This window comes from Crocodylus porosus, unplaced genomic scaffold, assembly GCF_001723895.1.
Source record: "Crocodylus porosus isolate Cpor-Errol unplaced genomic scaffold, CroPor_comp1, whole genome shotgun sequence".
In the NCBI taxonomy this organism is placed as follows: Eukaryota; Metazoa; Chordata; order Crocodylia; family Crocodylidae; genus Crocodylus; species Crocodylus porosus.
Window position 1 is genome coordinate 58,160,860 of NW_017728907.1, and position 22,131 is coordinate 58,182,990.

A 22,131-nucleotide genomic window follows, 5' to 3' on the forward strand; every position below is an offset into this window, starting at 1 on the left:
TGGTGTGATCATGAGGTGAGGAGACATAGGGTGGGAGGGAAGGAAAGATAGGTGTAAAGGGTGTGATAAGGAGACACTTCAGGCCAGTGAGAAAAGACTTTTCTTCCCAAAAGCTGCAGTTGTCCAAGGACTTGCATTTTGACGAAATGGGCTTCATCAGAAGGAAAGTGGGAGAAAACACAGGGGAGCTACTGCCGGCGTGCCACTTTCCTCTATATAACGCTCATTCCCCAGTGATGGTGCAGGTGAGTATATGCCCATCACTCTAATGGATCAGATAGGCCCTGGAAGAAGTATAACTTGTGCTAGAGCCTTATTTCCCATGTCTTTTGGCAGCAGCCAACTCATCAATATACCCATAACCTACAGGTAACTGCAAACATTCAAGAGCAGGTAGTACTTATGATAGGAAGGGAATAAAAACAACATTTCCAGTAACTTGCTGTATGCCACTGTCCAGTCACTAATGGCTCCACTCATTCTCCTTCATCTTTTGGTTTCTGGATAGTCTTCTAGGTTTTTAATAATTTCCTGGCAGGCATAATAAGAATTGTGAAGCTCTCATAACTTTTACAGACCAGTTGACATTTTCATGAAATTTAAAATTAGACCTTAAATTTTAAAACATCAAAGACTTTTCAAATATAGGTTTTATCTGAACATTCAGAGTGGCAGAGATATTTTTAAGAAATAGGGGGCCCAAATGGTGACTTTTTGCTCGGGGCAAAAGAAGGGAATTTTCAATAAAGCCGACAGCCCCATCTTCTACGTTTCATATTTTGATCTAGTGACGTAAGAAAGAGCAGGTATTGCCTGTGGTACAAACATGTGCCACCTGGGTTGCTATGAGTGCTTCCTGATACAGCTCATACAGATACAAAAGTTTAATGAGCCAGGCCTTTTCATTTGCCCGGTTTACCCTCCGACTTTGTGCTCATTTGGTAGACTTACAAAACCACACACCAATAATTTGAGCTGCTGCTAACCTGTGGAATAAGATGGAGGAGAAAATGTTTCTCATTTTGCCCTTCTCCAGGAAATTTACATTACAGGAATACCAAGTATTTATTCAACACAACAGAGCTGAAGTCCAAACCTACCTCATTTTGCAAGCTTCATTTCTACTTGCAAGCCAAATTACTTTGCCTAAAACTCTGCCTGTTTTATAGCAACAAGCAGGTAAACAGGGTATACTGACCCAGATTTTCACCCCAGCTTCACTGTGGATGCACAAATACATCTCCAGCTATTGCTTCTGTAAACTCAGCCTGTACATGTTAAGATCCCCCTTGAAAATTTGGCCTTTAAGTTGCTGCTTAAAATGGGAACATGGGCAGTCTCTAAAAATCCATCCTTTCTCTGGTTTATATATCGCTTGCTAAGCTGTTCATTTTTTAAAAAGAAAGGGCTTACAATGTCCAGTTTAAGTCAAAATTTAATGATCCCTACAGTACTTCATTGAAGAATGCAACATTAATAATAGCTATAGCATAAGTCATGGAATAACTCTCCTTGTCATTCACATAATTAAATCATATTTATTTCTTAAAATTATGCTTTGCATAAAATAAGAACCATCCCAAAGGTTTTTTGTTTATTATTAAAATGAATCTGAAGGGATCGTTTTAATAGGGCCAAGCCTGAACTCTGCAGCTGTTCTCATCTCTTCACTAGGTCAATTAAACCCCCAGATCCAAGTGCTCTGGGAATGTTGGAAACCAGATCATAATTTTGTAGGCTAAACTCTCATTTCAAGTGGCCAGACCCCCAGCCAGAGGCAGACTTGATGGCAGAAACTTTCTTGCTCAGTAAGCATTCAGTTTGCAAGAAGTGGCTCTGGTCAAAAGTTTCAGCAGGGCATTGAAAAATGCCCTTATTATGGCAAAGTATGGTGTGTCCCTCAGTGCAGCATATTAGCAGAAACCAACTGGATCGTGCATGACGGAGCAGAGATGCAAGGGTGTTCTTCTCGAGTTAGTAGCTGTGGGTGACAAACAGAATTGGAAATCTTTTTCCCTTTGCAGGGATTTTCTCAGCATCCCTCTGAGTTAGGCAGCGCCCTACATGTCCCAACTGCTGACTGTCCCATGACTTCCAGGTTGCTGAATAAGCAACCTGTACCATGACATGGCTTGTAAAGGGTAAATCAGTCCATTTAGCAAGAGAGTTCAAACATAACAAGCCAAGCTGTATTGGGCAGCTCCGAATACATGGATCTGTCGAGAAGTAGCCCTTGCAGACCAAAGTCTGTTGATCAGTGCCCACACATACTTATCTGCACTTCCTTCATAGACATGCTGCCAAGTACAGTAATGGCCATTAAAACCCCCACAGACTTAGCTTTACCAGTGTGGTGACCCTATATGCAACACTGGTCAATCATAAGGGACCAATTAGATTTCTGGATCCAATTAGCAGCAGCTGTGATTTGTGTGCATACCTTCCATACATATGGTTATGCTGAACCTTCACTCTGTTTCTAATGTCCCCACATAGTGCAGGCCAAATGACCTGAGCAACCATTTGTCTCCTTTTCAAGAACCTTTATAATGATGAATGATCAACCTTTTACATCACTCACTCACTTGCAAACACATTAGCAATTTTCATTGTACTCCCTCTAGAGCAGAACGGCAAATGGTGAATCCATGTGCTGTCAGAGAAGGGTAATTGCAGGGACTTCAGTGGAACAGGGCAGATGTCTTCATTGGACAGTCCCCACCAATTTGTCTGAAAACAGAATATTTAACTGGAATCACTTGAAACTTTAAACACCCATGCATGAACTGGAGGAGCTCACTTAAGCTAAACTCACTAAGGGATGTGATTTCCTTCAGTTTTAGTGGAAACTGGGCATCCAAATCCCTGAAGCGACACTGAGAAGCGCAACTCCTGTTTCTCTGTGCCTCAGTTTCTCACTCTGTAAAATAAGACAGCGGCAAGACCCTTTGAGAGCTTCAGATGAAAGGGGTGCTACAAGAGCCAGGTATCGCTACCTAAGAAATTCTAGAGCAAAAATAAAAATTGGACTCCCACCTCAGTAGATATAAATGAAGACCAGTGATAATAAGCAAATAGATCGAGGCTATATACGCATTTGCCTGGGGTGGTTTAGGAATCGAGCATCCTGCATTTGCACTAGTTTAAACGGACCCTCAAGGTCACTTCCAACCCAATAATTCTTAAGGGAGCTGCAGTACTGATGGCTACAGAGAGGACTAAAAGTGGAGCATTGCAGGGCTTGCTGGTACTGATCCTAACAAGGACAGTAGAGGCATAAGCACCCATTTCACTGGAGAAGAGGATGATGGCAAATGTCTACAAGCTAAATGTGTTAGGTGCATGGCTTGAAGGAGCAGAGCAGCGGGGACACTCCCAAAGTGGGAGGGCGAGCACAATGCAAGGACACATTTTGTAAGGACCTGCTCCTGGAAATATAAAATAACCTGGCGCTGGGGAAAAAGAACAACCACTCCACACAACGGACCCACACTTTGAATGTCATAGCTTGGCGCGTCCGATCCATTTCATTTCACACACAGTTCTTTGGCAGCTCCATTGCCTGAGAGATCAGGGAACAAGCCCATTAATTCATCAGTCTTGCTGCATTCCAACGCGCACGCAGCCAGCAGGTTTATTGGGATGTGCATAGCAAAGTTCTTGTATGTACGAGACAACAGCGAGCCAAAAGGGCTTTGAGTTGAAGTTACATGTTTTCCCAGATTTGAGTCATCTGACACACTGAGCAGATGATGAAAGCTGCTCCCCCTCCAAGCCAAATGCAGAGATGACAATGGGGAAGCAGGCACTTGTTTTCTGCCAACTGCATGTCAATTATAAAAACCAATCCGTTGTCAAACTGAATGCTGAACCTGCAGCTCCTTCCCTGGAAGGAAGTAAAGAACAAGAATACTGAGTCTACAGCAAAATGTGAGCAAGGGCGGGCTGAGAACAAATGTGGGAGTTTAAAGTTTTGTGCTATTAACCTGACCCTTGAAGGCAAAGATCTAGTTTTGATACTCAGTTAAAATGTTCAAGTGACAGTAGCTGGTCTACAGAGAGGAAGAATGACCAGACAGTCAAGATGCTTAACTATGATTTGAGAAATCTGGGTTTAATTCCACCTACCACCATCTCCCGTGTGCTCTTGGACAAATTACTTAATAGCTCTTTACTTCGGCTTGCCATAGAAAATGGGGATAGTAGCTCTTCCTTTTAAATAGATAACTGCTGCCCTGAAGAGTTTACAGTCGCATGTTAAGCGTGCAGCATTGCAACGTACAGCAGCTCATCTTAAGAGCAATTCACCTTGATAGTCACAGCAATATTTTATGAAGAGCATGGAATTGTCTGTTGAAAAGAAACAAATATTGTATCTCCAAGCTATTCCCCTTTGTGGGTCAAGATAAAAATCAAATTAAAAAATCAGCACAGCACAAAAATGGTTTAATTAGCTCTGGAGACAGTCACCAGGAGCACAGAATACCCTGTGCAAAATCCTCTACAGCCAAACACAGTCCTTTAGGAAACTTGGCATTCTTTCCAGGCGGCGTGTCAAGGAGATTCAGAAACTTTACATCAACATAACATGGATTTTCCTTCTCCCAAACTACTCTGCAATCTGTAATTTTTAACCTCACAAATTTGAGATTGTACCTTAACATGTGCAGGAAGCAGATGGCTTCTGCATACTGCCAACCTGTTGTTACAAAATTCATCTTCCAAGAATTGTTTGCTACCCACAGTCGCTAACCATAATTAACCTTTCATATGATTTAATAAACAGGAAAAAATATTTGCCATCTCATATTAATAAAGAGAGCTCTTCAGGACACAGGGCTTTTTCCCCCCCAAAAAACCATAGAAGCTGTTGTTGTAATTCTTTTGGGCTTATTTTGATAGCTTTAAAACAATTTAAAGATGTAAATCACCTACATGCATTAAAGTTGTCAATGAGCAAAGTGCTAATTGTTGCTCAATTAACAAGTTGCTTATAAAATGTGAGTTTTAGTAAAGCTAGGGACCTAGGCCGAATGAAAAGTTTGACAAGGCCTGGAAATGCAAGGAGGGGAGAAAGGTAAATATATTATTAGGCAGTGCTGTGCTGATTAAAAATAAGTGTGAGAAACAAGGAAGTCAGAAAAACCCAAGAACCTGGAAACACAGAACTGATATGAGGAGGTGGTGTTTACAGCATGTAATATTAAATATTAAAACTGGAGGAAAAATTAAAATTAAAAAATTGGCTGGAATGATCTAGTTGGGGATGGTCCTGCTTTGATCAGGAGGTTGAACTAAATGACATCCGGAGGTCCTTCCAACCCTCATTTTCTCTGATTCTGAGTTCTGGAAAACAAGAGGTCTCACTTAAGGTATATTTGCAGAATTTACTAGTCACAGAATTTTCTAATTTGATCTATGGAGTCAACTAGTAGGATGCTGAAGTGTTTTAACAGGTCTATTCGAATAGCCCAAGTACTGAAAATGAGCTAGTATGATAAGCATCCTGATGCTTTGTTCAAGTTTCTTCTCATCATGGCCTGAAGAGAAACTGCTGCATTGTGTTTGTAGGTGACACTAAGGTGATGCTTTGCTTTTGAAGCTTGCTATTTTATGATTTTGCCATTGCCAGAAATAGAAATCTTTTCACGCATACATAGTTTCTAGTAAAAATTTTTGGGTGAGAGATTTTTTTTTTTTTCAGGAAGGGGAGCACTGAGGATTAATGTCACCATCATTACCTTTAATCTTCAATTATTAAAAATTTAACCTAATGCCAGTTCAGAGGCTGGACACAATGACATAACAAGAATGTGAAAAATTAAAAAGAGTGAACAAAGAGTAGTGGCAATGTAATGGTCATTCACAGTGCACCCTCTAAATGGAAACAAGATGACCCTCTGCTAAGAGCTTTAACATTGCAGTTGCCATGCAGAGGAGAGTGTGCAATGACAGCCCTAACATTGTCAGGGGAGCTAGTTACATTTTACACCCTTCCCACCATTACAATTTTTATGCCTCATATATTTCTAAGTGATGGCAATAGAGTACAGAGTTTTGACCTTTTCATTATTTGGAAACTTTTACTGATTGGACATTTTTGGATGGCAGGTTCTAGATAGATACACCATCACGAGAGACACCTTAGAAGTTGGTAAGGCAGAAGTAAGCACAAGTATTGTTATCTTGTACGATTCACTCACTAATGAAGAAATCTCAGGAGGATCTCGAGGAGGACATCAGCTCAAATTACAGTGGGAAGGCAAAAGGCAAGCGTACGGATAATACGGACATGGGGGGGTTGAAGTAAAACCCTGATTCTAATGGTTAAAAGCTTTCTTTGGGTTATGACCATAAGGAGCTGAATACATAAAGAAATATTCACTTGGCCCAATTGAGTACTAGGAGGAAGATCCGAAAACCCATTCTGTGAGGACACAAGGGCTGCTTTATAATGCTGATTGCTTGATTTTTCTCAGGATATATCAGAGGCCTCTGTACCAGGCCATGAGTTCAAATATATGCACAGATGGCTACATTACAGTAGATTTATACCACCATGAGCAGAATATGGCCTGAAATGTTTTTTAAGCACCGTAAGTGAATCGGTGTTGATCGAATATTATTTGATTCTCCTTCACATTGCAGCAAGGGAAGTTTAGGTTAGAGATTAGGAAAAACTCTTTCACAAGGAGGGTAGTAAAGGGTGAGATGGTAAAATCTCCATCCATAGAAGTTTTTAAAACCCAAATAGAAAAGACCTTGGCTGGGATGATTTAGTTGGGGGTGGTCTCGCTTTGAGCAGGCGGTTGGACAAGATGTGACCTCTTGAGGTCCCTTCCCACCCTCATTTTCGATGATTCTGTGATTCACTATCAGTAGACTGCCAAGATTAAATGGACCAACCTGAACTAGAAATGGAGACCCAAAGTTTTCAGTGAGCCCAAAGAAAGTCATGGAAGGATATTCTATCTTTTTCACTAAATTATCTGCAAACAAAACATCTGAAAATGTTATGGTCACAACAGGGTTGTGGGTTTTTTTGTCTGTTTGATTTTTGTTTTTCCTGATTGATGTTATTTTTGAGAGCCAAGGAATTATCAGACTAAAGACCATTCAGATAGTCTTCACATATACAAGATACTGACTGTCTATGTATTAACTAACACCTAAAACATGCACACAACCTGCTGGATGACTGCAGTATTTTATGTTCATGCTATATTTCTACAGATCATTCCCATATACGTGCATCCTACCGTCCTCCCCACATAGCCATGGGCCTGCAAATTGGCGGAAACACCATTAGGAAAAAACAGAGATGTTTACAATGTGCCAGTAGCATGAATGTCAGAAAGGGTACCGTGAGATCTTTTAAAGGTGCTGCAGGATACCACATAATATTAGCACTGTTAGGTAGGCAGGTTCCTACACATAATTCACAAGATAAAGCTAGAGATGTCCAGTAGGAATCCATAATGTCAAAAACATTATGACCTGTTATGGTTTTTCTGAGTTCGTTGCAACAGAATTGCTTTATTTTTTTTCAGTAGTCAAAAAACAAGGAGAACCTAAGACCTGGTATCTTCTGAGTGGTGGCTTCACCCTGATAAATTGTGCTTTGAGTTTAAAAAGGTTGAGAACCACTGTTCTACACCTACTTCATTAGTTCAATTCTTTATATTGAAATTGTCCATATTTGGTCTCATATAGAAAGTCATTTTTTTTAACATTTGTGCCAGACCAGTAATGTTATTTTACAGTTGTCCAGATATGAATCAAATATATTCCCTTCCATACATTATGATGGAAAACCTGCATTTGCATCACTGAAAACAATAAAAATGACAGGATTAATACTTTTTCATGAATTTCAAATAAAGTCAAAATAAAAGGAATGTAGGTACAATAGTTTTAAAATCACTTTGCAAGATGTTTAAAGTCATCTTAAGATGCACTGGCCAGTTTTAGACATTTATAAGTTTAAGACTCCTTAACTAATTCTGTTTTGAATATACCGCCGTTTTTAAGTCATAAGTAGAGTATACATAAACAGCTGATCATCTGCTGACAGTGTACGAGTCCTAAAGTAAGACAGAAGAAGAGGGGACAAGCTAAGGTTTGGCCTTCAACTTTTTGGAATTTTCCATTTCCTTGATGATTTCTAAATATTAGTATTATATTAATATAACTTTCTGCAGAGGATGCTTACAAATCAGTTAAAATATTTTTTAAGACTATTGGATAAAGATTAAGTCCACAGGATAGATATTTTGCAGTCTTTGAGACTCCCAGGAACCTTATAATCTGAGGTCCTTTTTATTAGTCTGACAGCAGTTTCAAGTCAAGAGGATGTTTTTAATTGATGGATTGCATTTAGAGACAACATACTTTACTCAAAAGATGTTTCAAGTGTTCTAATAGGTTTCTATAGTGATTTTCCTCCAAACATAATATTTTTCAAAACTAAAGAATCTTGTCTCACAAAATAAATAGAAAGTAAATATTTTACCCCCGTATGATTAAATGAAGGACCCGAAAGATTAAATCGACCAGGATGACCATGACCATTTTCAGAAGCCCTGTGTCAGATACCTTAGATCTACAGGGTGTATAGCCTTACTGTGGTGTCTCAGGCCAACTACCTTATAACCAAGAGCCACTATTTGAAAATTTGGCTGTTAAGTGGCTTACTCAAGGTCATGTAGGCAGTCAGCGGCAAAGTGCAGACTTACGTATCCAGTGTTTTGCCTTACTTGCCACACCATACTTACTTACACTCTTTTTTATCCAGAGGCTGAGGTTCATGGAGTCTTTGAAGTGCTGCTTGCACAGAAAGAATTGGGATTTGTTGTATGCTGCCAATTTTGGGTCATCCCTCTAGGCCCTTCTTTAGCCATTACAGTAGGATTTTGAGTGCTTCCTAATCTTTGATGTACAAACACCTTCCAAGGCAGGGAAATGCTGTTATTACATTTTACAGGTGGGTAGTAGGGCTGTGTGAAATGGCACCGTTCTGTTTTGACTTGCGTTTTGAGGTTTTTGATGGAATAGCATTGCATTTCGAATTTCATTTCAATTCAAAACAGCTGTTCCATTTCGCATCATTGAAACAGGCTGTTTCGATGCTGTTTCGATGTTTCGTCCATTCGCTATAATGGGGGAGCTCGAAACAGCCTCTCTCATCTGGCAGGCAGATGGTACCCGCAACCCCAGGAGGGCTGCAGGGGCTGTGCCAGTCTTCCCAGGGCTGCAGCCCCTGATCTTCCTGCCATATGAGGGAGGGAAGCTGGGTCCTGGGACCTGGGGAAGGGAACTGAGCCTGATTGCCCCTCCGCAGCGCTAGGATCGGGCTAGGGATGGGAATTCAGCACAGCTGGGCTGACTTCCCTTCCCCTGAGCTGGGATTGGCTTCCCGCAGCCCGACCGCGGGAGACAGGGAGAGCCAGGGCTGCGCTCCCCACTGCTGCTGACCTTACCACATGCTGTCCCCTACCACATGGCTGCTGGCTGCTTGGAAACTTGAAACATTTCAAAACTTTCAAAATGTTTCAACTAGCCTCATTTTGTTTCAAAGCTATTTCAAAGCCCTTTGTTTCGATTTGATTTTGCTGTTTCAAGCTCAAAATGAGTTGAAACAGGTCGAATTGAAACAGCCGGTGAAATTTTGCACAGTCCTAGTGGGTAGCTAAGGCAGGGAAAGACCAAGAGACGTAGGCACTGACTTTTATTTTTGCTGGAGTGGCAGAAAATGATGGACGAGTAGAAAGTTTTACACATTTCAGGTGACAGCCCTCTTCCTGAGGGGAGCCAGGGCCCTCAGGCCACCACATACTCAGCACCTCTGCTAAGAGATTTGCCCAAGCTTACACAAAAAGTGCACGGCAGGTTTTCACCCAGGTCTCTACGGTTTGTGCTTTACCAGCCTTGTCCTCTTCTAATGCAGTTTCAGTGACCCACAGTCAGAGTAAAAATACTATGTGTTGCCAGTTCATGACACTGGATGCTTTTCTTAAAACCCTAGTACCTTAGAAACCTGAGATTACAGGGGGATCACAGCTTTCCCGTAAAGGGAGAGGCAATTGTGGAGAAAAGCTTGAGCATGAGAATCACAAAGACTCAAACACCAGCAAGATAACAGAAAGACTCTACCAATTGTTATTGTTTAAGCACTAATTGTTTTAAATCAATGCCGAGGAAGGGTCTAACTCACGATTGTGGAACCCGTACAGTCAACAACACCATAAGACTTGCTACTACCATGCTAAAAATAATCAAAAGCATCCAGCCCCTGACCAGGTTTTAAAAAGCACCATACATTTTAATGTTTACCTCACACTGGCCAAATCAAATCAAAGTAAATATCAACAGAAATATTGCATAGAAGATAAAACTATCCATTTGTGGTCTACCCATATGCTGCTTTATGACTTATTGCATTTTGCTTGTGTGTAAATCGTATACCACCAGCCTCCAGGGCATGTGGTCAGAGCAAGTAGCCTAGTCATCTGTGAGCTTTAGGCATTCATGCCTCAAATACCACGCTCCAGGGTCTGCCTACATTTCATTGTAACTGCACCTCCTAGCAAGGTTATTGCCTATGTACAGCATCCATGAACATAGCAGCACTTGTCAGCTGGGCTCCACTCACTGCTGACATTTTCAGGTTAGTGGGTGGATGCTGCATGACTTGCTTGCTAGTGTGCATAGGCCTACTGGGGCTGATAGCTGGGGCTACTCATGGCAGTCCCTGCTATCCTTGGTACTAAGCACCTGGAAGGTCAGGCCCTTAATAAGCCTTAAAATACACACAAAAATAGAGTAAAAAAGACTAAAGGAGGCTAAGGAACAGTCATTATCTTAGGGTAGTATGCTCAAACAAGGAACACATCATCATATTATATGAACGTGCCTCTTGGGGATTTCATTGTTGGTACACGACCATCAGGGTACCTAACTGTACCGTTGTATTTAAGAAAACAGCAACATAGCCACCCCTGGTATGTGCATATTTACCCCATGCTTCATGTACAGCATTATGTTAGAAAATGATGAAACTGCATTTGGTTTTGAAAAAGTGAACGATTTGTGTTGATTCAGAAGCAGCAGTGGTGATTTCTGCATTAGAAATCAATGTGTTTAAGGAGAATTTGATTAGGGCTTAAACATTTTGCTTCTTCGTATTGTTTAGCTGCTTCATCCCAAATGCTCAGGTTTGCAGTTTTTTTTTGTTTGGAAATTACACACCCAGCCAAATTTCTTATTTCCCCTTTGACAGGGCACTGCTGATGGTTATTGTTCTTTTCTAGCTGCATTACGCTGTCCTTGATTTTCCTTTCAAGCAGTCTAATGGCATGATGTCAAATCCTACTAATTGGTTTAGGATTAAAATGCAGGGCCACATCACTCTCTTGATTAACTAGCAGCAAAACTGCTTTTGTCTAACGATCATTTCCGAGGAGAAAGAAAAATAAAGCATATAAAGGAAGCTTTAGGCGTCCTCAATCAAATGCAAAGGGAACTGCTTTCAGAAAGAAGTATAAGGGCCATACTAACTTTTGACTTCCATCATCTCAAAAGCAGCAGCACAAAGAAAATAGATTATTGAAAAGAAGAGACTATTTTTTTTTTATTAAGGATATGAACAGTGCCCAATACAATGAAATCCATAACCATGGTTAGGCATTCCAGAGACTCTCACAAGTATTTATTAAATAACACCAGCAACAGATAACACTAGTCCAAGTTCTCCCCTTACTCATACCTGTACAACCCCATTCAAATCAGTGGGATTGCAGGACTAAGCAGGCAGGACTGTTCATGACTAGACCAGATGCAAAGCCAATAACAACACAGCTGCTGCTCTGAAGCAGCACTCTTCACCAAGACAAAATGAGGACGTCAGCAGAGGTCCCCAAGGCAGGTCTGAAACCCTGTTTCAGGGGGAAAAGAAAGGACATCTTATTCTTTATGCTGGCTGGATATAAGCAAAGAGACTTTTCCAGCAATGAACTCCACAAGGAAGAGGAAGAGATTTTATACTTACACCAGGCTCCCGCCCACAGTAGCTCCACTTAATTAATTTTACAGCCTGAGCATTTTACCATAATTGCTTGGAAATTTACCCTCTAATTCCCCATTGCAGCTGTGAAAGTCCAGGTATTTTCCACGTTCTGAGAAGCACGCTGAAGAATTTAGTTCAAAGAATAAATTAAGGTCATGGTGCAAATGAAAGATAATAGGGTTGAGCTCAATAGTAAACTCAACAGTTAGATAGCTGATGAACGGGGATATTTCCTGCCTGCAGAGACAGTGGCTTTTGGAAAAAGATTTTCCCAGTTGCAATATTTAATCTCTTTGGCTCCTGTTTTCTTTGAACAGCTGAGGGGCTTAATTTCCAGGGAATTAGATGCACTATTCATATCATTGTTAATGGTAACCATGCACATGATTTACCACACACAGTCCTGAAAGTCACCGGTTTCAAAGGAATAAAGCACTTCTGAGAACATTCATCATACTCCCTTGATTTTTGCGGCCAGGTGTTAGGTGAAAAGAACTTTATTTTCAAGGTACTGATGCATTAAACAGATCTTTGAACATGACTCGCTGAAAAAGGAGAAAATGAAATTAGCCATAGAAGGAAAAAGGACATATTGCACCCTGCTCATCTGCCTGGTTACATTCAATAGAGAAGTGTTTAGGAGACAAAATGTGCTCCTTGTGCGCTCCTACTGGGGATTTGTTCTGGTTAACTTCTCCAGAAGTCGCAGTCAATTTGTGCTTGGTGTTCTACACCCTCCCCTGTCTGGCGTCCGTGTCTCCACATTTCCGCCTGAGGCTGAAAAGAAATCAAGGCCTTAACATAACTGCTCTGCTGCTAAAAAACAACCGTGTCTTGTGCAACATCCTGGAAAACTACCCTCCAAGGGCCAGCATCCTTGAAATCAAAATAAGGTTTGTATTGAGTCCAGTGGGATCTCACCCAAGTCTTGGAACAAATAGCCTTGAGATGATCCATCCCCCACTTTCCAGAAAATATCTAAATATCCAGACACTATCGTGATGGGGGAACACAGTGAAAATGCACTGCTGGGGGGACAGAAGCCCTTGGGACTTTTCATTTGTTTGCCAGAAGACGTCCAGAAATGCTGAATGTCTGCCGGCTTGCTCTGTAGTTGGATGCAGAAGCTTCTGTTGAATTTATTGCAAAACAAACCAATTTATGATGCCCTGGTTGAAATGTGTCCTGGAATTTCTCTGGGCACCATAAATGCAGCAAGGACATATAAATCACACCGATCGATAGGGATCTCTGAATCTAACCAGGGATCAGTCCAAAGCCTCCTTGGAGGTCCATGGCTTTCCTAAAAAGGTTTCTATGTAACAAACTGCTAGAGAAAGTACTTGGAATGCTAGCATGTTCAGCATGTTGGATGTGTAGAAATGCATTTAGTTAGCTTGTGAGATTTCTGACCAAAATGTCCTGTGCCTCTCTTAAAAGCAAATGGCACATTCTGGACAGCTGACTGCTCATGTACTAGAAAGTTATGACAACAGGTCAATGAATATGTGTGTGTGTGTGTGTATATACATATACATATATATATACACACATACATATATATATACATACACATATATATAATATACACACACACACACACATATATATAGCTAAGTGCAAGTGAAATACACTCAGACCTGTTATATGTTCTATGTTAAGAGACATCTAATAAGATGTCCAAAATGAAGTAGGTCTTATCCTATTAACGTTTATTTTGCAGGCACATTATACATGTATCAGAGCTAAAAATCACAGTATTGTAATTAGTGACATTTTCATAGAAAAAAATGCACGTAACATTTAATAAATGTAGACGGGGTCATTAAAGGAATTGTGTTTTACCCAGGGTCTTGAAGCTGTCAATCCATATATAAGGATCTTGAATGAGAGGGGAAACACGTCTGGTATGACATGAACTAAATACTCAAGCTCATCCCCAAATGGTAGGAATCTACCATTTCTACCATAACAGAGAGCTGTTAAAGGTGGGGGGAAAGGCCTCTACAACTAGGTAGAAAATATTAACACTAGAGGCTATTATGTCTTCAGTTTTCAGTTTTCCTTTATCCCTCCCACCTCACATTTCCAGCTATTTCTTTTCCGTGCTTCCCTTTGTTCACGTGATACCCTTAAAGCAATATCCAAATAGTAAGATTTAAAGAATTATCATCCCAAAAGCAACCACACATTTTTTTTTACCTTTAAGTGATTCTTTTTCAAAATTAACCAGTAAAAAAAACAAAAACCCCCAAAACCAACTTCTTATTTTCCCTCAAGTTGTCATATACCCTCTCCACTCTCCCTGGGACCTGAAAGGGTAAATCCGAGAGCCAGGACAAACACAGTATCATTAATAAAGGTCCCGTTAAATATTCTTGAGCCTGGGAAGACTGGGTGAGCCTCCCAGAATTGCTTGACTGCTGTAGAACTAAGAGGAAATCAAAGCAGTACGATCTTCCAGTCAGCACATATTTGAAATCTGCAGAGAGAAGAGATGTCAGGAATAAAACCAGAATTATTAAAATAGTCATCTTTCTGACCATAACTACAATTTAAAAAGGGAGTTCTGGTTTGCTAAGAGTTACAGAGTATCTGTGGTTTATAGTCTAGTGACAGTCCCTGATCTATAGCGGTTGTTTCAAGAGAAGTGGCAGAAGCATGTGGTTTGAATTTAAAGTTTTAGAGTCTCAATGTTACTCGAGGAAAGATGCTGTTCATGTCTCAATGGACAATACTTTTAAATCATCAGGAACCTGAACACTGCTTACTAAGTGATTGATAGGAAAAGAAATGAAAGTTACTATCAGAAAGGATATATAATGATATAATGATTGCAATGAGATAAGCAATGCCATTTTTAAATGCATAGAAAAAATATTACCGCCCTGACAAAGGATAACCAAAGATATCAAGCAAACTCTAATCCTTTCATTAAGAATATAATCCTAATAAAGTAACAAATTCTAGATGGCAGGGCAGGTTTACACATCTTTTAGTCTGGGAATAGATCATTCCCATAAACATGTTATTGCTATGGGATCCCATCACAGTTAACTGTATTGTTATGCTCCACTCTTTAGAAAGTAAAATTGTCCCTGGGCAGGAAAGACTGGGTGGATTTGTATCAAGATATTTATCCAGGGTACTAACTGAATGCCCAAACTATATGTTGTTCTTGTATTTTTCCAGTTGGGAATTTTCTATCTTCCATAAACGAAAGAAGATACAGATGAGCTATAATTGCTGGCTGCCATTAAGGTTTGCAAGTGTGGGCCCATGAGGAATATACGGATCCAAGGAAAGACATGTTGCATCTCCATATGAACTTAGTGTGTCCTCTCTTCTGACTGATTTTCTAATGCTTTACTAACAGTAATACTGTAATAACTGTAAGTACAGTATTAATCCAATGGATGTAAAATCTCTAACATTGTTGCTATTACAATAGATGTTCATGAAACTATATGCTCTTTACACAAACACAGTTGTGGTTTGAGTCTGCGCTCATTGAAGTTAATGGCAAAACAGCACTGATTTCAACACAAAAGAATCAGGCTTCTCTGAAGAGTAAAATTCTGGATCTCTGCATGAAGCCTGAGGATCTGGATCTTGCCTAGGGGATCTTCACATGGACACATAGAATGGTCTTTTTCCTTCCCGGGCACAAAGCACCAGCACAACTGAGTGCTAAGACTCTTGGTCATTCTTCTCTCTGTGCATTTAAGGTGGTGGATCAGGCCCACAGAGCCACAGCCCAGATTACTGGCCTGTCCCCAGCTGCCCTGCAATAAGATTATTTCACGTGGTCACGGTAAACATTTAAAGTAGACCAATGCACAAACTCATGAGGAAAGTTTTGAAAACTTCCCTTGCATTAACAACTTGCAAACCTCAAAACTCTGCCCACAGCTGCTTATCAACTCTGACAATATTGACATTGATTTAACTCTCCAGAAGGAAAATGGTGACATTTATAAAATGTCAATTATAAGTGAAATTATATGGAAATGGAATGAATTTATAAAATGTTTAGTCTTAACTTTGCTTCCTCTGCTTGGTATTTAATTCATTCCTAATTACAACTTTTCTCCCCAGTGTCTTGCTTTCAATTGCCTTGCTGATCATTACCCATGACATAGCTGTTGGGATACAAGAAATGGAGTTATGCTGGGTTTTGTGAGGTCAAGCCAGTCTGTGAAGGAGAAGAGCAGACATATCTCTCTTTGTGTCCCTGTTTGCATTGCCTTGCTACCCATTTTTCCATCCTTTGTGCGAGGACACTCCTCACTTGAGCTGTTTGGCTTGGTAATGGCTTTCCTCCCTGAAAATTATGAAAGGTATCTGGGTGTTCATTACTCCAAATCCATCTCACCTTTTCCCATAAGGCCTGAAACAAAATAGACTTCTGTTGCAGAACTTGCAGCCGATACAATCCTTGCACATTCAATTACAGACATTGTATGAGGCAGGCCGCAGGGTCAACGGCTTATGGTAGTTGCATAACAAGAGCAACAAGTGTGAAAAAGTGTGGGAAAAGTATCACAGAGAGAATAAAATAGTGATTAACATTTTAAATGACGTATGTTCTGTTTTCACATATTGATAAAAAGGGGCGTTTAAAAAATAGAACACAGTAACTCAGCTCACAAATTTTAAAAAAGTCAACCTTTACATAATTTAGCTTGAGATCCCAGCATGTGTCCCCATGAGCAGGAACACATGTTCCCCAGGGACAACTAGCAGCAGCACATATTTGTGCCACTGCTAATCATCCCCTGGGAACGCCTCTGCACGTGCACTCTTGTGCATGGCGAGTTGTCCAGGGTGGGGTGGGAGAGGCTGGGCCCAGCACCTGGGCTGGCTCCAGTAGCCTTACTTGGGGCCCTGTGGTCTCCTGGGGCTCTTGTGGTGGTGAGCTGGGCACGGCTGGGCCAGGCTGCTCTAGTTTTGGGCAGCACAGACTGCTGCAACATACGCCACCCCACTTTTTTTTGGCATGAGTATTTTTGACATCTGCATCTTCTGATGTCAAAAAAAGCCACCACGCTGAAAATTAGCAGCACAGTGAATGCCTGCATATGTGGTGCATGCAGTTTGAGGTGCTGCAAACCACATGTGCGTGCTTATCTGGATGTGCCCCCAGTGTCCTTTTGCTTTACCCCTGAAGGCTCTGTAGTCTGTACAAAGTCTGAAGGCTGCAACAGAGATGATGTATGCTGATGACAGTGCAACTGTACCATCTCACACTGGCTGAATACTAGCCCAGTGTCCCTGTTATTCTTTACCAACCACCTTGGCGCCTTATAAATTTGCACTGCAGGAGGGTAAAAAAGGACCTATCACAGTACAAATGAGGGCTTAATAAAAAGCCAAAAAAAAAAATTCCTCCCCTCAAGAGTTAAAAATGGGTGAGGGTAAATATATAAACAATAGATTAAGCACAAATGTTCTTGCATTAATTTGGATGGAAAGGCATGGCAAGGAGAGGAAGAAAGAAAGGAAACTAAAGAACATAAGTAATTACTCCTACACATTAACTATTGTTTGAGGATTTGTAGATATAACATGCAACATTTACACTCCAATGTAGGCAAGTGGCACAGAAGAGCTCTGTAAAAAAGTGACCTGAAATTACTTACCAGTCCAACATGGTTGTTTGCCAGCAAACTTCCAGAGCCATACCATTTATTTTTGGGAATACACACTGGCTAAGTGACCATCAGATCTACCAGTAAGACACCAAAGGCCAAGGGGAAAATGAGACCTAATATTTGATTGTCTTGCCCTAGCCATCCTTACTTACATTCAGTCAATAAATACTTTTGTCCTGCAGTCCAAAAAAAAAAATTACATCCTTTATCAGCAGTTTTTAAACTACTCCACCTAAGCAGGATCAGTCCCATCACTGATATAATGATAATTTATGATTTGTATAATGGTAGTATCTAAAGGGCTCATCTAAGATCCTTGTACAAGTGAGAGACAGTCCCTGCCCCCAAAGGTCTTACAATACAAAGAGTGGGAGGGAGAGGAACATAAGTACTGAAAGATGAAGTGAACTGCCAACAGTCACACTACACACTGGCAGCAAAGCTGGGAAAAAAAACCCAGTTCTCCAGAACTTGGTCCAGAGTCCTATACATGAGTAACTGGGGGACCAGCGGGGAATGGGAGAGACCTTGTTCCCCTGAGTGCCTCCCAGAGTAACAAGGAATAACGGCCATAAGTTGTTAAAGGTTTAGACTAGACATTAGAAGATACTACTTCACAGTCAGGGCGGCTAGGATCTGAAACCAACTTCCAAGGGAAGCGGTGCTGGCTCCTACCCTGGGGGTCTTTAAGAGGACGTTTACCTAGCTGGGGTCATTTGAACCCAGTTTTCTCTCCTGCCCAGGGCAGGGGTCAGACTAGAAGATCTATAAGGTCCCTTCCGACCCTACATCTATGAATCTATGAAAGTATAAACTTTGAACATGCTGCTTTCCATCAGCAACTAAAGAGACTGAATGAAATGCTGAGACCAGTCAAGCTGCATAGAAACCATTTTGTGTTACCAAATTATAAGGGGATTTATCAAGGACTAATGGCTATCCCTTGTTGATTCAATAGCTGATCAAACTAAGCACTCCCAATCTGAACAGCCTTGATGAGTTGTCACCAAACCCAAAACTTTGGCTTGGCCCCATTTTACTCTGATGGACTTCCATCTTTATGTTTGCTTTAAAGCAATCACATATTTACCAATGATGTTTTTATATATATATATACACACACACACACACACACACACACACACACACCTCAATATATGAAATGTATATAGAAATATCTTGAGATTTTTTTTTTCTATATATAGATATAGATACGACTAATACATAACAGGACTGGCTTTGGGAAGTACATTGAACAGTTGATCTCTAAACAGGACTCTTTATGCCAAACCAGCTAAACATTCAATATATAACTATTCTCACTGCTCATTCTAACTTCCTGTTCTGTTTTATAGCATGTGTTCAGCATATTGGCACTCTGCAAGTTAAATAACTTTAGGTACCTTTATAAGCTCTAGTAGGATAGATGTTTATGAGATATTGTAAACACCTTTGGCATGCAGACACGTGTCTTCAGTTTGATTATTTGTGTTGTTGAGAAGCTACATAAAAGCAATCTATTTTGAATTGTTGATTAAAGGAATGCTGCTTATATCCCCAAAACATAACATTTCTAATCCCATCCTCATTTCATTTTTAAGAAATGAGTTTGGTATCTGGCATGTGTGTCATTTTTAAACAGAGCCATTTCTTTATACAGCTTTTTCACAATGGCTTCCCTCTTATAATATGAACAGCATACAAAAACTCTCGGATCTGTACCCCAAAAGAAAAACAAATGGAAAAGATGGTCTGTCACATTATTAGTCTGAATAGATGTCATGTTCAATAAGTCCATTGCTTAAAAAGGGCAAAAATGACAAGATTTTTTACCATTACAGATTCCTTTTATTCCTTCTGCAAGCATGGCTTGTCAACTCTTTTATTCCTTTTGCAAACACGGTCAGTTTGTCTTTTTTATGTGGACATTTCTCTCCAACGAGTTCTATAAAAATTGCCATGATAAACTTTAATGACTCTTTTAGACTGACAGTTTCCTGTACGTATATACTGTTCTGCCAGCCAACTGGGAAATGTCCATCCTGCAGATACATGCAGGGCTGGATCCTACTTCACATACTGAGCACCTAGGGCCTTGGACACATGTTCATTTGTAATCTTGCAAAGTGCCTCAGTGTCTTGATACAAAGACCTATGGGGGTATGCATACAGGCAGAGAGCGGCATTTAATGTCCATTAAACTAATCTAATGCGCCATTTGCTAGTACCAACATGTACCGGTGCTATAAAAACTAAGGGTGCACCGATAAAGATTTTTTGGGCCAATGCTGATATTTAACAAGCCATATCAGCCAATACCGATCCGACACCAATATTCAGCCCTGCAGAGTGGAGAGCAGCTCCTGGCTGGTAAGTATGTTATGGGGAAAGCAGTGGGGGGGGAGGGAAGGGTCATGGGGGGACATATCAAGGACCCCGTGATGAGAGAGGGAGTATAGCTAGCACAGGGGCAGAGCAGGGGCAGGGGCTGGTGCTGCCCAGCCAGAGTAGAGCATGGGATGGAGATGCAGCTTGCCCGGGAGGGTGCAGGGTGTGGTGGGGGAGGCAGTTCCTATTGCTGCACGCACCCTGGGAGGGCATAGGGGGCATGTGCCCCCAGATCTGTGGGGGGTGGGGAGGGCAGGCTGCTGCTGTGGGCTTAATTTCATTAAAATGTTCTTATTGGCTAGGGAATACATTTACATTCATTTTTACTTTCTCAATCTATTTTAATCTACTTGTGTTTATACAAGAGGCTTTTATAAACCCTACAGCTCATATTTTCACTTTATAATGGAAAGTAAACATAAAAAAAGAGTCTGGTAGAAAAGAAAATAGAACTGAAATAGCTCCCAACCTACCACTACTATCAGCACAACAGCAGCAAAAGTTTCAGGCACAAATTTCCTCGGTTGTAATCTTATATAAAAAGGTATACTTGCAGGCATTTTTAATAGCTTACTTTCCTAATATTAAATTAACATTTTTAATTGGTTCGAGAGCTGATAAAATAGATCAATTCCTCAGCCTGGCAACCTCAAAGCAAATAGACAATTCTCATGGCCCCCAAGGAGAGACAGAACTTATCAGTAGATACTTTCAGTATAGTTTTTATTTAAAAAATAGAGAATTGCTGTTAAAAAAGCTCCTTTCATTAAATGGACATGTACAGGCATGTGAATTGTTAGTAACAGCATGCATAATTTTGCAGCAATACATATAGAGGTGTGACAAATATATATGTTTGTCTAGCTAACATAACAACATATAGAGTAATGCACACAGTGAATAAGGACATATTTTATCCGTCCTATCCATTCCCTTATCTCTGAGAATATCCACTTCATCACTAGTAACAAAACTACTGTGTTTTTCTGTCACCCGTACCTGTAATTTGGGGCCCATTTTTAAACCTACTCTGCACTTCCCTGTCATAACCAAACTTGGTACTTCTTCCTCCGAAGCATTTCCAAGATCTGTTTGTTCCTCTCTATGGTTAGAAGGGTTCATTTGCAAATAACCTGTTACTCAGACTTTATAGAACATCAACAAATTACCACAGTTGTCTTTGATCACTTGATCTATTTATCTTTTAGGACTTAGGAGTCCCAAATCACAGGGTTAACTTTATCCACATTCAATTGAATTGCTCAGGTATGTAAAGTCAAGCATGCAGGCATTTATTTGTTCAACTGGGCCTTACTTTGTGAGCTCCCTGGGGCAAGAAGCCACCCCTTCTTTCTGTATTTGTGAAACTGCCAAAAACAAACACAAAGTAACAATGGGAATAATTATTTAGATCAACACAATTAATTTCTTAAAGTCTGAACTGCAAAGCAAAAATGAAAATCAATAGCAACCCAATTGCACAGAAGACAAAGGGAATTTAGCTTGAAATAGGTTTGGGGCTCTTCTTCTTAAATGTGTTTCCCCTTTTATTCTGTAAATTCTTGGGATTTCTTGATTCCCTGGAGATGCCCCAGAAGCATCATCACAGACTTCAGCAGGTCTGTGCAATCTTCTCAATCCAAGGTATTTTTCATGTCAAAGAATGGTTTCATTTATGGGTACCTTCAAGAACTAAGCAAGGGCAAAAAAGCTAAACTAAAACTGATTAGATAGTGCTCATTTCTTTTGTTCCATTTCCCCTTAACCCAGGTAGTCATCTGAATTTAGCACCTTCTTTTGTTTTGCGGCTCACCTTAAAGAGTGAGGAAGGTGAAGGAGGTGGGAACACATGGACTTCAGCCCCTTGTACAAATTTCCCCCCTTTCTAAACAGAAAACATTTGAAACCAAGTTGCTGTTCACACATGCTTCCAGGCCAAAATACCTTGCCGGTATTTTTTTTCTATAATTAAATCTAGCCTACATTGCTCATAATTGTTTGGTGAACAAATTAAAAGAATCACAT